The sequence below is a fragment of the Manis pentadactyla genome, chromosome 2, assembly GCF_030020395.1.
Source record: "Manis pentadactyla isolate mManPen7 chromosome 2, mManPen7.hap1, whole genome shotgun sequence".
Lineage (NCBI taxonomy): Eukaryota > Metazoa > Chordata > Mammalia > Pholidota > Manidae > Manis > Manis pentadactyla.
The window spans coordinates 45,876,494-45,891,222 of NC_080020.1; the positions used below are offsets into that span (position 1 = coordinate 45,876,494).

Consider the following 14,729-nt stretch of genomic DNA (forward strand, 5'->3'; position numbering starts at 1 on the left):
TCTCTTCTTTGCCCTGAGATGAAAGGGAAGGAGGCCTGATGTTAAGCAAGGTGCTGGAGGGCCAGGAAAACTGGGCTCTTATCCCTGTCCCCTTTCACACAATCCACATGGCCGTAACTCCGACCACATTTTTCTGAACTTCAGTTTGGCTGCAAATTCGGGAGAATTTTTCTGACCTTTGCACCAGAGCTGAATGAGTTAAATGAGATTATGTGTAGGAAAATTCACTGTAAACCGTAAGGCTAAATAAATGTGCTTTGATTGATGGGTCTGCTTTGTGTCCCAGGAGCTGGCACAGTTGAAGGAGGAGGGGCTCCAGGTGGGTTTGGCTCCAGGTTCTGTTCCTTACTAGCTGGGACCTTGGGTTTCCTTTTCTGTAGAATGGAGATAACGCTGGGGTGGTCTGGCTGTGTGGCTCTGTCTTCTGTGCACATGGTAGGGTTGTGTGTATAGCCTCTCTGTGATTGGGTGGGGCCACGTGACTAATTGTGGCCAATGAGCTTTGCAAAGAACTGACACGTGTCTCTGTCAGGTTGGAATATTCAATTACTTGAATCAACCTTCCCTTGTGTCTTGGCCAACCTGCACATAGATGGGGCCTTCTTCAATCTGAGTCTCTGAGTGAGGATAGCAGAGAACACAGCCCCTAGCTAACATATATCTTGTGAGCAAAAATAAATGCTTTTTGATTTTAGCCATTAAAATTGTGTGTTGGGAGTGCTATTTGTTACCACAGTGTAAGCTTGCCTCTCCAGACTTCTTCTTCCCAAGGCAGTTGTGATGATTCTATGCGAGGGTACATGTAACACTCTTGGCACTGAACCTGACAGGTACTAAGCACTCAGTGAATGGTAGCTGTAATAACAATTATAGTAAGAATATAACAAGAAACAGTTGGATTCAAATTCCAGGTTTGCACTTACCCCTCTGGATAACCTTGAACAAGGAGTTTAACTCTACAAAATGGGGGTAATAAGGTCTCCTATTGGGATATCCTGTGAAGGTTATAGGAAGTGAGATGAGACGGAGTGTTGTTTCGTGGTTTTAGAGCTTTGAGTGTGGCACCTAGGTTCAAATCCTGCTGGTGCCATTAATGGTTGCTGTATGACCTTGGGCTCTTTGCACCTCTTTGCACCTCAGCTTTCTCATCTATAAAATTAGGATAATAAAAGACCCATTTTAAACATGTATTGGGAGGATTACACAGGTTAATATATACACATGCTTAAAAGATCACCTGATACATAGTAAACACTGCACAAATGTGAGCTTTTATTGTCATTATCCATTGGGTAGTACAGCCCAGGGATTGGCAGCCCTAATGTGGATTCCATCCCTGTGTCTCATTAGCTGTGCAACCTTGGGCTGTCATATTACTTCGTGGAGTCTCTATTTCTTCATTCATTAAATAAGGATAATACTCCTGATCTCAGACATCTTGTGGGGGGTGAGTGAAACAATGTATGGCAAGTGCCCCTTGCAGGGCCTGGCCACTTATGACGAATAAGATGTGAATGAACAGACAACATGAGTAAGTGCTCCACCATATTTGTCCTTCCTCCGGCCCTCATCTTTCACCATCTCTCTCTTTTCCTCCACATTTACGCCATATCCAGATTTGGGGGCACTCTCCCCAGGGCCAGGAGTAGGCCAGGGTGAAGCAAGTGAGGTGCTGAGGGTCTGCTCTCCCCATTCTACAGGGGAGAAAAGCAAGGTGCAGCCAGGCACAGGGATCCTGAGTCAGGTGTGCCCACACTAGGGCGGGGCTCTGCACTGCACACCCTCTAGCCGCCCCCACCCCAGAGCAGAGGCGGCAGTCCTGCTGGCAGCTGGGCAGGCCTGCTGCTGGCTGCCTGTGCTCTATTGCGGGGTGGTGAGCACGGCAGCAGGGCTCCGTGGGCCAGGTGGTTGAGGGGCAGGTTGCTCCCCTGAGCACTGGCAGCCACTCTAGTTACCCTCTTGAATTTCCTCACTCGCTGGGCTCCCCACTGGGTGGGCATTTGGGGGCTGGTGAAGCTCTCAGAGACTTCTCCCTCTGCTCCCAGGCCCAGAGGTGCCGCCTGAGCTGGGGGGCCCTGACCACAGCCACCATGCAGAGAGCAGGTCTCCAGAGAACCTGTCCCCAGAGACCACATGGAGGTTTTGAGACCCTGTGCCTGAGGAGTGAGCTGAAGGTCAGGAGCTGCCAGTGGCCACAAGGTAGGGAAGGCCTCCCGGGCCCAGAGAGCGCCCCCCCCACACCTGTGGGTGTCCTTCTGGGGGCCATGAGAGGGGCTACTTGTTTCTCTGGACCTAGCCAGCAGCACAGGAGGATCGAGCCCTGCCTGGGGCCTGCCTGAGCTGAAGCTGTAGCTCCGCTGAGAGCAGAGCTGCAAACCCAGGACACCCCAGGCTGAACAGGAAAAGGGGATGCTGAGGAGGAGACCAACTGGGGTGGTGCTGGGACATTCAAATCCTTTTTTTAAAAAGCCAGTCCACCAAACCAGGTTTGTATTCCATAACAAAATGTACAGAGCAATGTACAGGCTGAGCAGACTGCCATAACCAAACGCCACAGGGGAGGCAGCGTGAGCAGCAGAAACGGGTCTCCTCAGAGTCCTGGAGGCTGAAAGCCCCACATCAAGGTCTGGCAGGGTTGATTTCTGGTGAAAGCTCTCTTGCTGGCTTGTAGACATCTCGCTGTGCCCTCACGTGGCCTCTTCTCTGTGCACACACCTCTGGAGAGAGAGTGTGAACTCTCTTGTAAGGTGTCTCTTCTTATAAGGACCTATTGGATCAGGACTCCACCCTTACAACCTCAATTAACCTTAATTACTTCCTTAAAGTCCCCCATCTCCAAATATACTCACATTGGGGGTTAGGGCTTCAATATATGAATAAACACTCAGTCCATAACAAGCACCTACTATGTGCCAGCAACGTGACTCCAGTCACTGCTAACATGGAGTTTACGTTCCTGGGCGGGGGTGTGTGCACATGTGCATTTATACGTAGGCTCTAACCAGGGATGAATAAGCACGTGGGTCCACGGAATGCTTGTCACTGTGACGTGGGTCATTGGTTTGCCATGCCCAAAAAGAGGGGGTGCGAGCTTTGGAGCCAGAAGGACCTGAGCTCGTATCCTGAGTCTGCTGAGCTGTGTGTCCTTGGCCATGTGACTTCACTTCAGGTTCCCTATCTGTGAAATGGAAATAATACCTACCACAGAAGTATGTTAGAATGACTGAGAATGCTGCTGACTAATAAGTGCTTTGGAGAGGGTTTGGAGTGTGGGATATAAGAAATATGAGATAGTCATTATCATTACTGCTCACGAACAAGGTGATTGTAAGGTGGAGACATTGAGTTGGAGCTAATCTACCTGTGAGGTCAGATGTTGGAAGGTCTTAGCCATGAAGAAGTGTATATCAGGGAGAAAAGACACAATGTGGGTCTGATACATGATGCTCTTCTCTGGAGCATCTTTCATTCATTCATCCATTCATGCATTCAATCATATTTTCATTGAAACTACCCTTCCAAAGCCATCAAAATCAGCCAGGACCTGGTTTGCCGTGCAACCTCCACCTTGTCTTACTGATTGGCTCAGATTGCTTGGGGACAGGTGGTGGCAGGCAGGGGCTGAAAGGTCCTGTTAGTGCAGTTGGCCGCCCACCTGACGCAGGCCTGTAGCACTGTTCTCAGCATCCTGGAGGCTCAGACTGCCTCCTCCCTGACAGGGAGACTGAAAGCATGTGGCAGGCCCAGTATGTGGGTGCCCTGGGTGGGAGATGATTTGGAACATCCTCAAAACCAAGCTCTTTAAATATTCATTCAGGGCATTGAGCTGAGTATGTTGTCTGCACAGTGAAAGGCAAGGGACCCCCTGGCGGCTGCCGTGGAAGCTCCTGTACTCTGGCTGGCAGCCGGGCTCTGGTCAGCAAACAAAGGACCCTTATCACCTGCTGTCGCCCCACCCTGGAAGACCACTCTGTGGGTGCAGAGGCTCTTACCTTGGGGGTGGGGCTGGGGAGGCCTAGCCTCCACCCAGAGAAGCCTGCCAAGGGAGCCCTTCTGACCCTTCCAGCTCCCTCCTGAGGGCTGGTCTGGGTTCCAGTGCCCCATCTCAGTACATCCCCGCCTGCCTCAGCCCCCTGGGAGATCAGTGCCTCAGGGACCCACCCACCCCCAGCCTTTCATCCTTACCCCTCCCCTCAGGGCCCCAGACCAATGCCAAGAGCCTCTGCAGAGCAGCTGGTGGCTGGGCTTGAAGGGCTGTCAGGCTCATTTCCTCTCATCATTCCTGAACTTCCAAACACCCACCCTCTGCCTATTCCTGGGCTCTGTGGAGGGGATTCAGGGATGAACTAGGCTAGGGCCCCAGCTCCAGGAAAACACAACCCTGTGTACAGACCGTTACTATGAGTAGGACTGCCCCATGCCCCCGTTTCTTCATCTGTAAAATGGGGATGACTGTGATAGCACCTACCTCACATTGCTGGGCTGAGGATTAAATGAGTTAATTACATGTATAGGGTGGAGGCACATAGGACCTGCAATGACTGTTAGCTCTGCACGTTGCCTGGTGGACAAAGCTGAGAAGCAAGTATCACATGCGATGAGAGGGGGTCCTAGGTACCCAGGAACCAGCAGGGGAGTAGGAGAGGTGGGACTGCATTCTAAATTCTATTGTTTGCTCTATCTTCACCTTTGAATTAAGATATCTCTAGCCAAAGTACTGAGGGGATTTGAGGATTGACACAGTACATAATGACTAGAGTTCAGTCACTTCAGAAAGAGCCTGAGGGTCTGGACCAGATAGGTCCATCCAATAAGTATTTATTGAGCACCTACTACGTGCCAGGCACTGATCTCAGCATGGGACATACGGCAATGAGTAGAATTCCTGCTTCAAAATAACTTACATACTAGTAGAGAAGAAGATTGTAAATTAATAAATATATCTTTCAAGTGGTGATGAAGATCAAGAACAAAGATAAAGAAGAGTAGGGGACAGAGAAGGATGGGGTATGTGGCAGGGGCTTCATTTCCTACAGTGTGGAACAGGAAGGCCTCTCTTTGGTGACTTGAGCAGAGCGCTGAGTTGATGTGAGGTAGTGAACCATGGGGGTATCTGAGAGAAGAGCATTCTGGGTGGAGGGAGCAGCCAGTGCAAAGGCCCTGAGACAGAAATATGTGGCATTTATTGGACACAGCAAGGAGGCCAATGTAGTTTGAGCAGAGTGAGTGAGGGGAAAGGTGGGAGGATTTGAGATCAGAGAAGTATAGGATCCAGGTCACAGAGGGCCTCACAGGCTGTTGTAAGGATGGCTTTTACATTAAGAAAGGGAGCTCCTGGGAATAGAGGGGTGAGTAGAGGAGAGACATGGCCCAACCGACACTTTAAAGGATCCTGTGGTAAGCTGAAAAATGGCCCCCAATACGTCCACATCCCAACCCCCAGACCTGCCAATATGTTGCCTTACACGGCAAAAAGGATTATAACTGTGACTAAGGTTAAGGCCCTGGACGTGGTGGCATGATCCTGGATTGTCTAAGTGGGCCCATGGATATAATCATAGATGTCCTTATAAGAGAGAGGCAGAAGGAGATATTGCTTCAGCAGAGTAGAAGGAGATGTGACAACAAAGGCAAGAGACAGGAGCGGGGTGAGCCACGGAGTGCGGGCAGCTTGCAGCAGCTAGGAAAGGCAAGGAAGCCCTCAGCCGCCGGAAACAACCAGCCTGCTGGCGTCGTGACTTCAGCTCAGTGACACTAATCTTAGGCTTCTGGCCTCCAGAACTGTAGAAGAAATCTGTGTTGTTTTAAGCCATCAACGTTGTGGTAATTTCTAGGAAACTAATGCCTCCAGCTCCTCTGCAGGGAATATGCTGAAGTGGACGTTGGGAGGAAGCAGAAAGACCAGGCGAGGGGCTTTTCCAATAATCCCCCAGAAAGACAGTGGGGACTTGAGCCAGGGTGGTGGGCATGAAGAGGTGGTGAAAGTAACTGGGTTCTGGATACATCTCAGAGGAAGAGCTAGATGAACTAGATACAGGGTGGGAGGAAAAAATCAAGGACGGTAACAAGATTTGGGACCCAAGTCACTGGGAGTGCAAGCTCCCTTACTGAGGTGGGAAGAGGCAGGGTTGATGGGGTGAGGCTAGAACTAGTATGTATCAAGTGTGAGTTGCTTATTAAACAACCAAGCGGGAATGTCCAGGAGCCCATTGGATCCATGAGCTCATCTCAGGGGAGAGGTCCGGGTTAGAGATGGAAGTGTGGCAGTCTCCAACCCAGGTCCTCCTGTCCACTTGGGACAAGGGTGCCCTTTTCATCCAGGGAGAGCTTTGAGTTGTTGCCCTAAAGAGCTGTGTCTGTCAAGTGACTGTCTTACGCCGGGGTCGCACTCAGCCTTTCACATGCATTCATGCCTCTGAGGCACTACTATCATGACCTCCATTCTGCAGCTGGGATGAGGAGGCTCAACAAAGAGAAGCGAGCTGCCCATTAGGGAGGAAGAGGCAGAGCTGGGATTTGAACCCAGGTCTGCAGGGACACCAGGGGACCTTCAAGGGTTAAGCTGGAGACTGGCTAACTAAATTCATCCCCCTGTGGCTTATGAGGGTGGGTACCATTATTCCCAAACCATTCTGGCCACATGATGTCTCTTCCAAATGTAGCTAGATTCAGAGAATTTGCCAGGAACCACCAGGTGGGGCATAGAGGTCATGTGGCCAGGAAACCTTGAACTTGCTCAAAGCCTTATACATCTGAATCTTTTGTCTTGGGCATCCCAAAGGCTGATCACTCTGGGGAAACTGAGGCAGTACACCCACCATGCTCCTTGAAATCTGGGTCAGCTCCCTCTCTCCCTCCCTTCTAATGCTTAATGCCCAGTCCTGTACCCATGATGAGTGAGGGACTCAGGGCTTTGGGGCTGATTGCAAATCTGATAAGGGGAGCTGTGCCCCAGTCTCTGTCTTCTTTGCCCTCTGGTACCTTTACTCTCTAGGCCTTGCCGGCTGCAAGGCGGCTTCACCAGCTGGCTCTGAGAAACCCTCACACTTGAACAAAGCAAGCCAACAATGTGGGTTCGGGCTCAACGTGTGTTCGAGAGGGCATGCGGGGGTGCTGGGGGGTGCAACGAGAACTTCTCTGAACAGATCCTGTATCTTGCATGAGCTGGGGCTATCCACCAAGAATGCCTGTCTTCTCCCCAGAGAGCTGAGCTGCCAGCCAGATTCTGGTGGCAAGAAAGAGCCTTTTGTTTCCTCTGCACCAGAGGAAGGCCTTTCATTGTTTGTTTGTTCAGCTAATAGGCTTTGCCTGATTGTGGGCCATTAAAAAATGCATCTGTTTGGATTTCACAAGTATATTTGAATTCCCAAGTGTTCCCTAGCATACCAGGAGCAAACATTGCCAACACTTTCAGAACCAACACCCCAGGAGGACATATGCGGGTCTCAACTGGAAACTGCTAGATTGGAAGTGTGCAGAGCAAGCACCTGGCATGTAGATAGGACCTACAAAGTGTTGTGGGAGGTGGGCAGAGTCCTGCTGTGGAGTCAGGCAGACTGGGGCTCCAAACCTGTAGCTGCCGCTGACCTGCTGGATGATTTACGGCAAGGGACTCACCTTTCTGAGCCTCAGTTTCTTCATGTGCACCGAGAACACAAATCCTTAATTATGTGGACTGTGTGGATTAATGTGTGTAGGGCGGCTGCACAGTCACCTGATTTATTCCTCACTCTGTAAGGTAGGTATTAGCCATTTCCACTTTGCAGAGGAGAACACTGAGGCTTGGAGGTGAAGCTGATAGACCAAAGTCCTACAGCCAGGAAACTGGCTCTGCCGGCTCCAGAGTCACTGCTAACTGCTGGTCTCAGTCCCCATCATTAGCCAGGTTACCTCTTCAGCCTCATAACCTACTCGGGGATTAGAGGCAGAGGAGTGACATGCCCTCACTCAGCCTTTCTGGTTGGCTGGGCTGGTGGCTGCCGGTGGGCTGGGGAAGGGAGTACCGACCTTCCCCGTGGACCCCAGGCCCTTCCAAAGTGCAGGTTTGGACCTTATGGCAGCTTAGCCGGTTGTTTCTACACTGCCTGGCTGCTCTCAGCCTGCAGATCATGGTTTGCATGGTTCGGTTCCTCCTGATGCTCGGCCCCACTGGGGGCTCCTCGCCTGCCTTCTGGGCAATCCACATGGGGATGTGGATTCCCATGTATGGACTTGACACGGTTCATTCCAACCTCGGGTTGACTTTGCACATGACTATCTCCCCCCACTTCCCTTTAGCTTCCTGGAAGGCAGACTGTTTGATTTTTATAGGCCCTGTCATTGTAATTAACCTTCATTGAATTATTGAATTCTTCATGGGGCCTGACTCAGACTTTATCCGGGAAGGAATAGTGAGGTAGTTTGTCATTTTTGCCACTTGTTTGCTGAGTGATCTATTTATCTGCTGGGATTTCGCTTCACTGATCCTCGGTTTCCTCATCTGTGAAATGAGCATGATGCCATTTGAAGGATTCCACGAGATGACATTTAATGTAATCCTGGATTACAGATGACACACATAGGCCTCACACGGTGTGCACCGCATCCATGAGTGAGCCCAACTCCATGAGGTCAGGGCCCAGGTCTACCTTGTTCTCCGCTGCATCCCCAGTGCCTGGAACATGTCCTAATGGGGCTTAAGAAACATGTGTTGAATGAATAGTTACCACTATTGCCTGTCTCTGGGGGCTTCCACTTAGAGCTTCATCATCCCAGGAGAGATCCCTAAGATAAAAGACAGATGGAACAGTTCACACACACAGGATGCCTGCAAGGAGGGAAGCATTTAATTGAATTAAATCAGTGGCCAAATGTTTAAGGAGCACCACTGTTCTAAACACCAGGCATGCCTGCCTGGGGGTGGGGTGCCCAGAAGAAGAAGGGGTGGCAGGAGCTTGGTACTTTCTGTGGGCTGAGCACTGTGCAAGGCTTTTTATGTGCTTTAACTTTTTGAATCCTTTCAAACACATCTGAGTTAGGATATCACCCCCATTTTGCAAATGAGGTAATTGAGGACCAGGAGGGAATGTGACTTGTCCAAGGTCACACAACAGACAAGGGAGAACGAGGAAACCAGATAAAGGCCCTGGAGAGTGTGACTTTCCGTTTTTGCTCACTCAGCCACTGCTCCCTTCATCTGCCAACAGAGTCTTCATTTTCTTTGGGGGAAATACCCTTCTGCTGCCCATGTGACCCAGGCTTGGCTGCTCAGAGTGCCCCCCGCCCCCCACAGGTGGCTGTTTCAGGAGTGGGTCCTGGGAAGAGGAGCTCCGCCTGCTGGGGCAGTCTGTGTGCTGGTGGCTGCCTTGTTTCTGTGGCAAGGGTCTCCTAAGGGCAGAGCCACCCCGGAGGAGGGGAGAGCCCAAATGTGGAGGGCACTCCAGAAGCTGTGCCTGAGCCCCTAAGGTCAGCTCTGCCTTTGGGCTTTGAGTCTGGGGAGCCAACAAACGCCCATTTGGGCTGAAGCCAGCTTGAGTTGGGTTTCTGTCACTTGCAACCAAAACCATCCTGGCCCGTATCCGGTAGTGTGGGAGGCCAGACAGGCCTGTGCAATGACAGAGCAGGAGCACAGCATGACTGGCCTGGCTGAATTGGAGAAAAGGCTTCCTGCATGAGAGAAAATCTGAACTATGCCTTGAAGGGGCAGGGGAGTTCAAGAAGCTGAAATGGTATTGGTTTGGTCTTCTCTGTCTCTCTCTTTCCCTTTTCCTTCTTCTCTTTCTCTCCATCCCTCTGTCTTCCCTCTCTCTATCTTTCTCTTTGGGGCAAAGGCTGATTGTTGTGGATAGTTGGACAAAGCTCTTTTCCTGCCTGACTGTTGAGCCCACCATGATTATACTCTATGAGTTGACTCAGAGCTTTGGGAGAAAAAGTTACATCTTCCCTCTTGAGCAGAGCTTTCTGTCCCAAGGAAGGGACATTTGATTGAGAGAACCAGAAGAGGAATGGGATGCATCATCAGCAAGGGCTTGGGGATCCAGTTCCAGGACCAACATTTCTCACAGCTGGGAGAACTTGGGCAACCTCTCAACCCGACTTCCTGAGTCTACATTTCCATGTCTGTGAAATGGGTATATAATAGTGTTCATAGCACTGTTGTGAGGATAGGGCATGTGTTGGTCATTTATTTGACACACTGGAGATAGGGCAAAGGATGACAGATGGTTTTAGCCTAGACAGCCTTCCTCTGGAGCAGGGAGGAAAGTTCCTGGTAACACCTCCTTCTTTACCTTCTTCCAGAATCGGCAGAGGAATTGACTTGGGTTGTAGGAGCTTGAGTTAAGACAAGGGAACAGCCAGTGAGTTCCTCCCTGAGCCAGGCCTAGTCCTAAACTCTTACGAAGGGGGAAGGTTATGAATGGTTGAGTGTGGGCTCTGCAGGTGGGATTGAATTCTTGCTGTGCCACTATCTGTCCTGAATCCTTGGGTAATTTACTTAACCTATCTGAGCCTCAGTTTCCACATCCATAAAATGGTGCTTACAGTTGCCTTTTGGATATTGTAAGGCTGAAGTGAAATTGAGTCTAACTTGATAACCATAGAATAAAATCCAATTACTTATTATCTTTATTATTTAATATTCACCACCATCCTTTGTGATAGATGTCATCATGCCCACTTTATTGACAGGGCTCAGAGAAGGTGGTGGCCCACAGGAATGCTTTCATTCACTAGGTCCTCCCCTGAAGGACGTGTACAGAGCCCGGCTTCTAATTTCAGGGCCCCCACTGGGATGGGGGGTGGGGGCCTGCAGCCAGGGGCATCTCCAGTGAACCAGGACCTCATCAGCTTGCCAGCTCCCCTGACCTCTGCTTGGTCAGCTGAGAGCTCTCTGAGAAGGGGCTGGGCTGAGCATGCCTCCTTGTGACAGCCCCAGAATCCCAGCTGGGAGATCTGTCTCCCAGCTGATGTGTCTGAGGAGACCCCCACCCCCAACCATTCCTTCCCAGTGTCCCGGCCAAAAGCAGGGAGAGTAACAGCTCAGAACGCTTCGGCCTGTTCCAGGACTCACACCCTCGGGGGAGAGCTCTCTTCCTGGAGCCCAGGAAATGCCAGGGCAGCATTCTTGGCCAGCAGTTCTCCCTCCACCCTTCCAGGCCTCCCTTGTTCTTCAGCCACTCCTCCCCCATCACCCGGGTGGAGAGCAGCAGTTCTCAGAGTGTGGTCCCTGCCCTGGCGGCACCAGTGTCCCTGGGATGCTCGTCAGAAATGCAAAACCCCAGCCCCCATGCCAGACCTGCTCTATCAGTCTATTCCTGCTGGTTTAAACAACAGAGACTTATTTTCTCATGTTCTGGAGGCTGGACGTTCAAGATCAAGGTGTCAGCGTGTTCAGTTTTTCCTGCAGCCTCATCCTCAGCTTGCAGGTGGTGGTTGTCTGGTGTGTCCCCAGCGAGGTCCTCCGTCTGTGTGAGAATGTGTCTGGGTGACTCTCACTGTCTCTGTTCTAATTTCCTCTTCTTAAAAGGACACCAGTCAGATTAGATTAGGGCCCTAACCACCCCATTTTAACTTAATCACTTCTTGAGAGGCCTTATCTCCAAATACAGTCACATTCTGAGGAACTGGGAGCTAGGGCTCCTACTTATGAATTTTGAGGGAACACAATTCAACCCGGGACACCTACTGAATCAGAAATTCTGAGGCAGAGCCATTTGTATTTAAAGGAGCCATCCCATGATTCTAATGTGTGGTCAAGTGTGGAAACTGCCAGACTAGAGCTCAGAGCTCCCATGAGGTGCCCAGCCCTGTGCTAGTCACTTAACTGGTCAACAGATGGTCTTAGCTGCTGAGTGCTGGGAGCTGGAGTGACACAGAAAATGGACCCCTTGTCCTCACAGAGAGCACACAGTCTGGACGGGGTGACAGACTTGACAGTTGATTAAAAGTATGCCATTAAATGATCGTGGGTGAGCCCAGTGCCTCAAGGGAGATGTGTGGGGTGCCCTGGAGCTGCAAAAGCATCTTGGAAGAAGTGAGGTTGCAGCCTGGATCTGAAGGAAGAGCAGAACTTACCAGGCAAGGCAGCAGGCGGCTCCAGATGGGTGCCCCACGCCTGCAGACAGTACAGACCGGGAGCACTGGACGTGACTGAGGGCACCCAAGGGAGTGGGCAAGGCAGTTCTGTGGGGTGAGGAAATAAAATCCCTATTTGCTTTTTATCTTGTTGTTTAATTCATTTAAATTACATTTGAGTGTATTCTAACTGTATACAATAGGATAGCAGGCAGTACCCAGAAACAAATTTAAAAATAAAAAAGTGCAGATACTGGGAGTGTGCTGACAAATTTTTATAAATAGGGTACATGTCAACAAAATTGAAGGCCACTGGTATGTATGTGGTGGGGATGCAGGTGTGGCGAGAGTCCAGAAAGGAGTGGGGCGCTGCATTGCCATGAGGCCAAAGTGGTACCTTGTGGGCCAGTGGAGAGCCATTGAAGGTGTTTGCAGAGAGGTGCTCAGTCAGATTTGTGCTTTAAAAATAACAACCTGGCTTCTCTCAGGAGAATGATGTAAAGGAAGCAAGAGCAGCTCCAACATACTGAGCAGAAGCTCGTGGGGCTGGCTGCCTGGTGGGCTGGTGAAAGGACACGTTCTGGAGGCCCACAGCCTTGTTTCGAATTCTATCTCCACTTTAGCTGTGTGATCTTGGTTACAGTGGACGACCCCTCTGTGTCTTATTTCTTCACCTATAAAATGTGAGTTGTAACAGCCCGCCATCGGGCTGTGGTGGGAATGAAATGAGATCATGCAAGTGAAGGACTGAAAGCAGGGCTCTGCACAGAGCAACACTCAATGTATGTGAGTTAGTTTTATTGTGATTATGGCCTCTGCCATCTGCCCTGGCAGTTCCCTAGGGTGGGACACTGTTTACTGCACCCTCTATTTCCAGCAGCCTGGACCTATCTTGCTGTGTGCCCTTGGGCAAGTCCTTTCTCTATTCAGAGCCTCACTTTCTCCTTGAGCAAAATGAAGATCAGTGGTTTTCACACTGGGTTCTTTGGAACCCTAGTGTTCTGTGGCAATGCCCCCAAGGAGGGTGAACAAAACATCTTTATTTTCATGTGTCTTATATATTGAGACTATGTATAAGATTTCATCAAAACAGAAGAATCCATTTCTCTAAAAACACTTTTTAAGAGTTTAAATACAAATAGCTGAGACATTCTCTAAGGGCCTACCTGGCCCAGAGCTGATGAATCTTGTTGCAAAATCCTAATGGGCAAGCAGTTTCAGTCATGCATTATAAATGTCTCCCTAGCACAGCCTTCAGGTTTCCCATGTATAATCTCTGCCCCATTAGACCTAGGACTACCCACACATTGGGGCATGTGATGCCTCAGTGCGGGCTGCCAGCTGTCCCAGAATTTATGTGTGGCTCCTGCTTTCCTTCACACAAACACTGCCCTGCTGGATTCTTCCACCATTCCTAATAAGTCATCCTCACCCTTAGTAATCTCTCTCCCTTTTCCCTGGGCTGCCTGCAGCTGGCCTGTGTTTATGCATGGAAGCTGCCCACTGGGAGAGTCCAGGGGCTCTGTGTGAGAGGAACCTCAGCTTAACTGGGATGTTGGAGCCGACCTTACTGCTGTGGCTCTCCCAGCTTTGGGGAATGTCACTATCTCCTGGCAAATGTGGTGTGAAGGCAGTTCTACAGGCCTCAGGTCTTCTGATTCAGGGGCCGCTAAGGGGTGCAGGAATATGAATATTTAAAGAACCCCTGCACATCTTCTGATGGAGTGGGTCTTCCAACCTTGCTGTTTTAGAGACACTGGCCTGGGCTTAGATCAAGCTATACCCAGCTGGAGACGACGCCCCCTCTCACTAAATTCATTCGTTCATTCCTTTGTTCATCCACCTACCCAGCCAGCAGATCCTTGCTGAGCACCCCTTGTGCTGAGAATAAAAAGATAAGTCAGACCCAAATCTTCACGTGCCAAGTGCACAGAACAATTTGGGAGGTTTTTTACTTCTAATAGAAGTAAATTATTGCTTTAGGAGGAGATGACCCAAGCTTTGGAATGAGATAGACAAGCTGCTCTGTAACTTGGTGACCTTAGGTAAATGATCTCTCTGAGCCATGCTTTCCTAGATTGTAAAATGCTAATAATAACAGTATGTGCCACTCAGGATTATTGAGAAGATTAAACAGGGTCATGTGTGTGAAGCTCTTAGCTGGTGCCCAGAACAGGGTAGTTCTCAATAAACAGTAATGATTTCATTTTAGGTGGAATTTGCTTTTGTTATTTAGTTTCCTCTTTAATCACTGAAGTCATTTCACTACAAGAATAACATATCTCTATACTTTGCTTTTTGTATTTTTTTTTCAGATCAAGGTCCCTTTCCCCCAGTATCCCCTGGGCTGGAGCATGATGGGTCCTTCCCTAAACACACCATGACCATACTGGCTCTTGGATGGTAGCTGAGAGCTCAGGCTCTGGCATCGGGTGGGCGTGAATCCTCATTCCAGCTGTGAGAGCACAGGCAAGCCACTTCACCTCTCTGAGTATCTACATCATAGTATTACTGAGGTATTAAATAAAATTATATACACAGTGGTTACCTAAGACATATATTAAGCATTCATAAAATATTAGCTATCGTTCATTGAATAGATATTTACCAAGTGCCTGCAATGTATCACACATTGGTCCACACACTAGGGATATAGCAATTCATCCCCAAAGGCC

At 49.8% G+C, this 14,729-nt stretch overlaps 1 long non-coding RNA gene across 1 annotated transcript; it reads left to right on the forward strand.

The window, feature by feature from the left end:
* The first annotated feature begins 306 nt into the window (after positions 1-306).
* LOC118912009 (uncharacterized) lies at positions 307-14,519 on the forward strand. Its single transcript, XR_008995986.1, has 3 exons — positions 307-319; positions 2,046-2,199; positions 14,370-14,519. It is a non-coding gene; the product is annotated as an uncharacterized LOC118912009 (long non-coding RNA).
* The last annotated feature ends 210 nt before the right edge of the window (positions 14,520-14,729 follow it).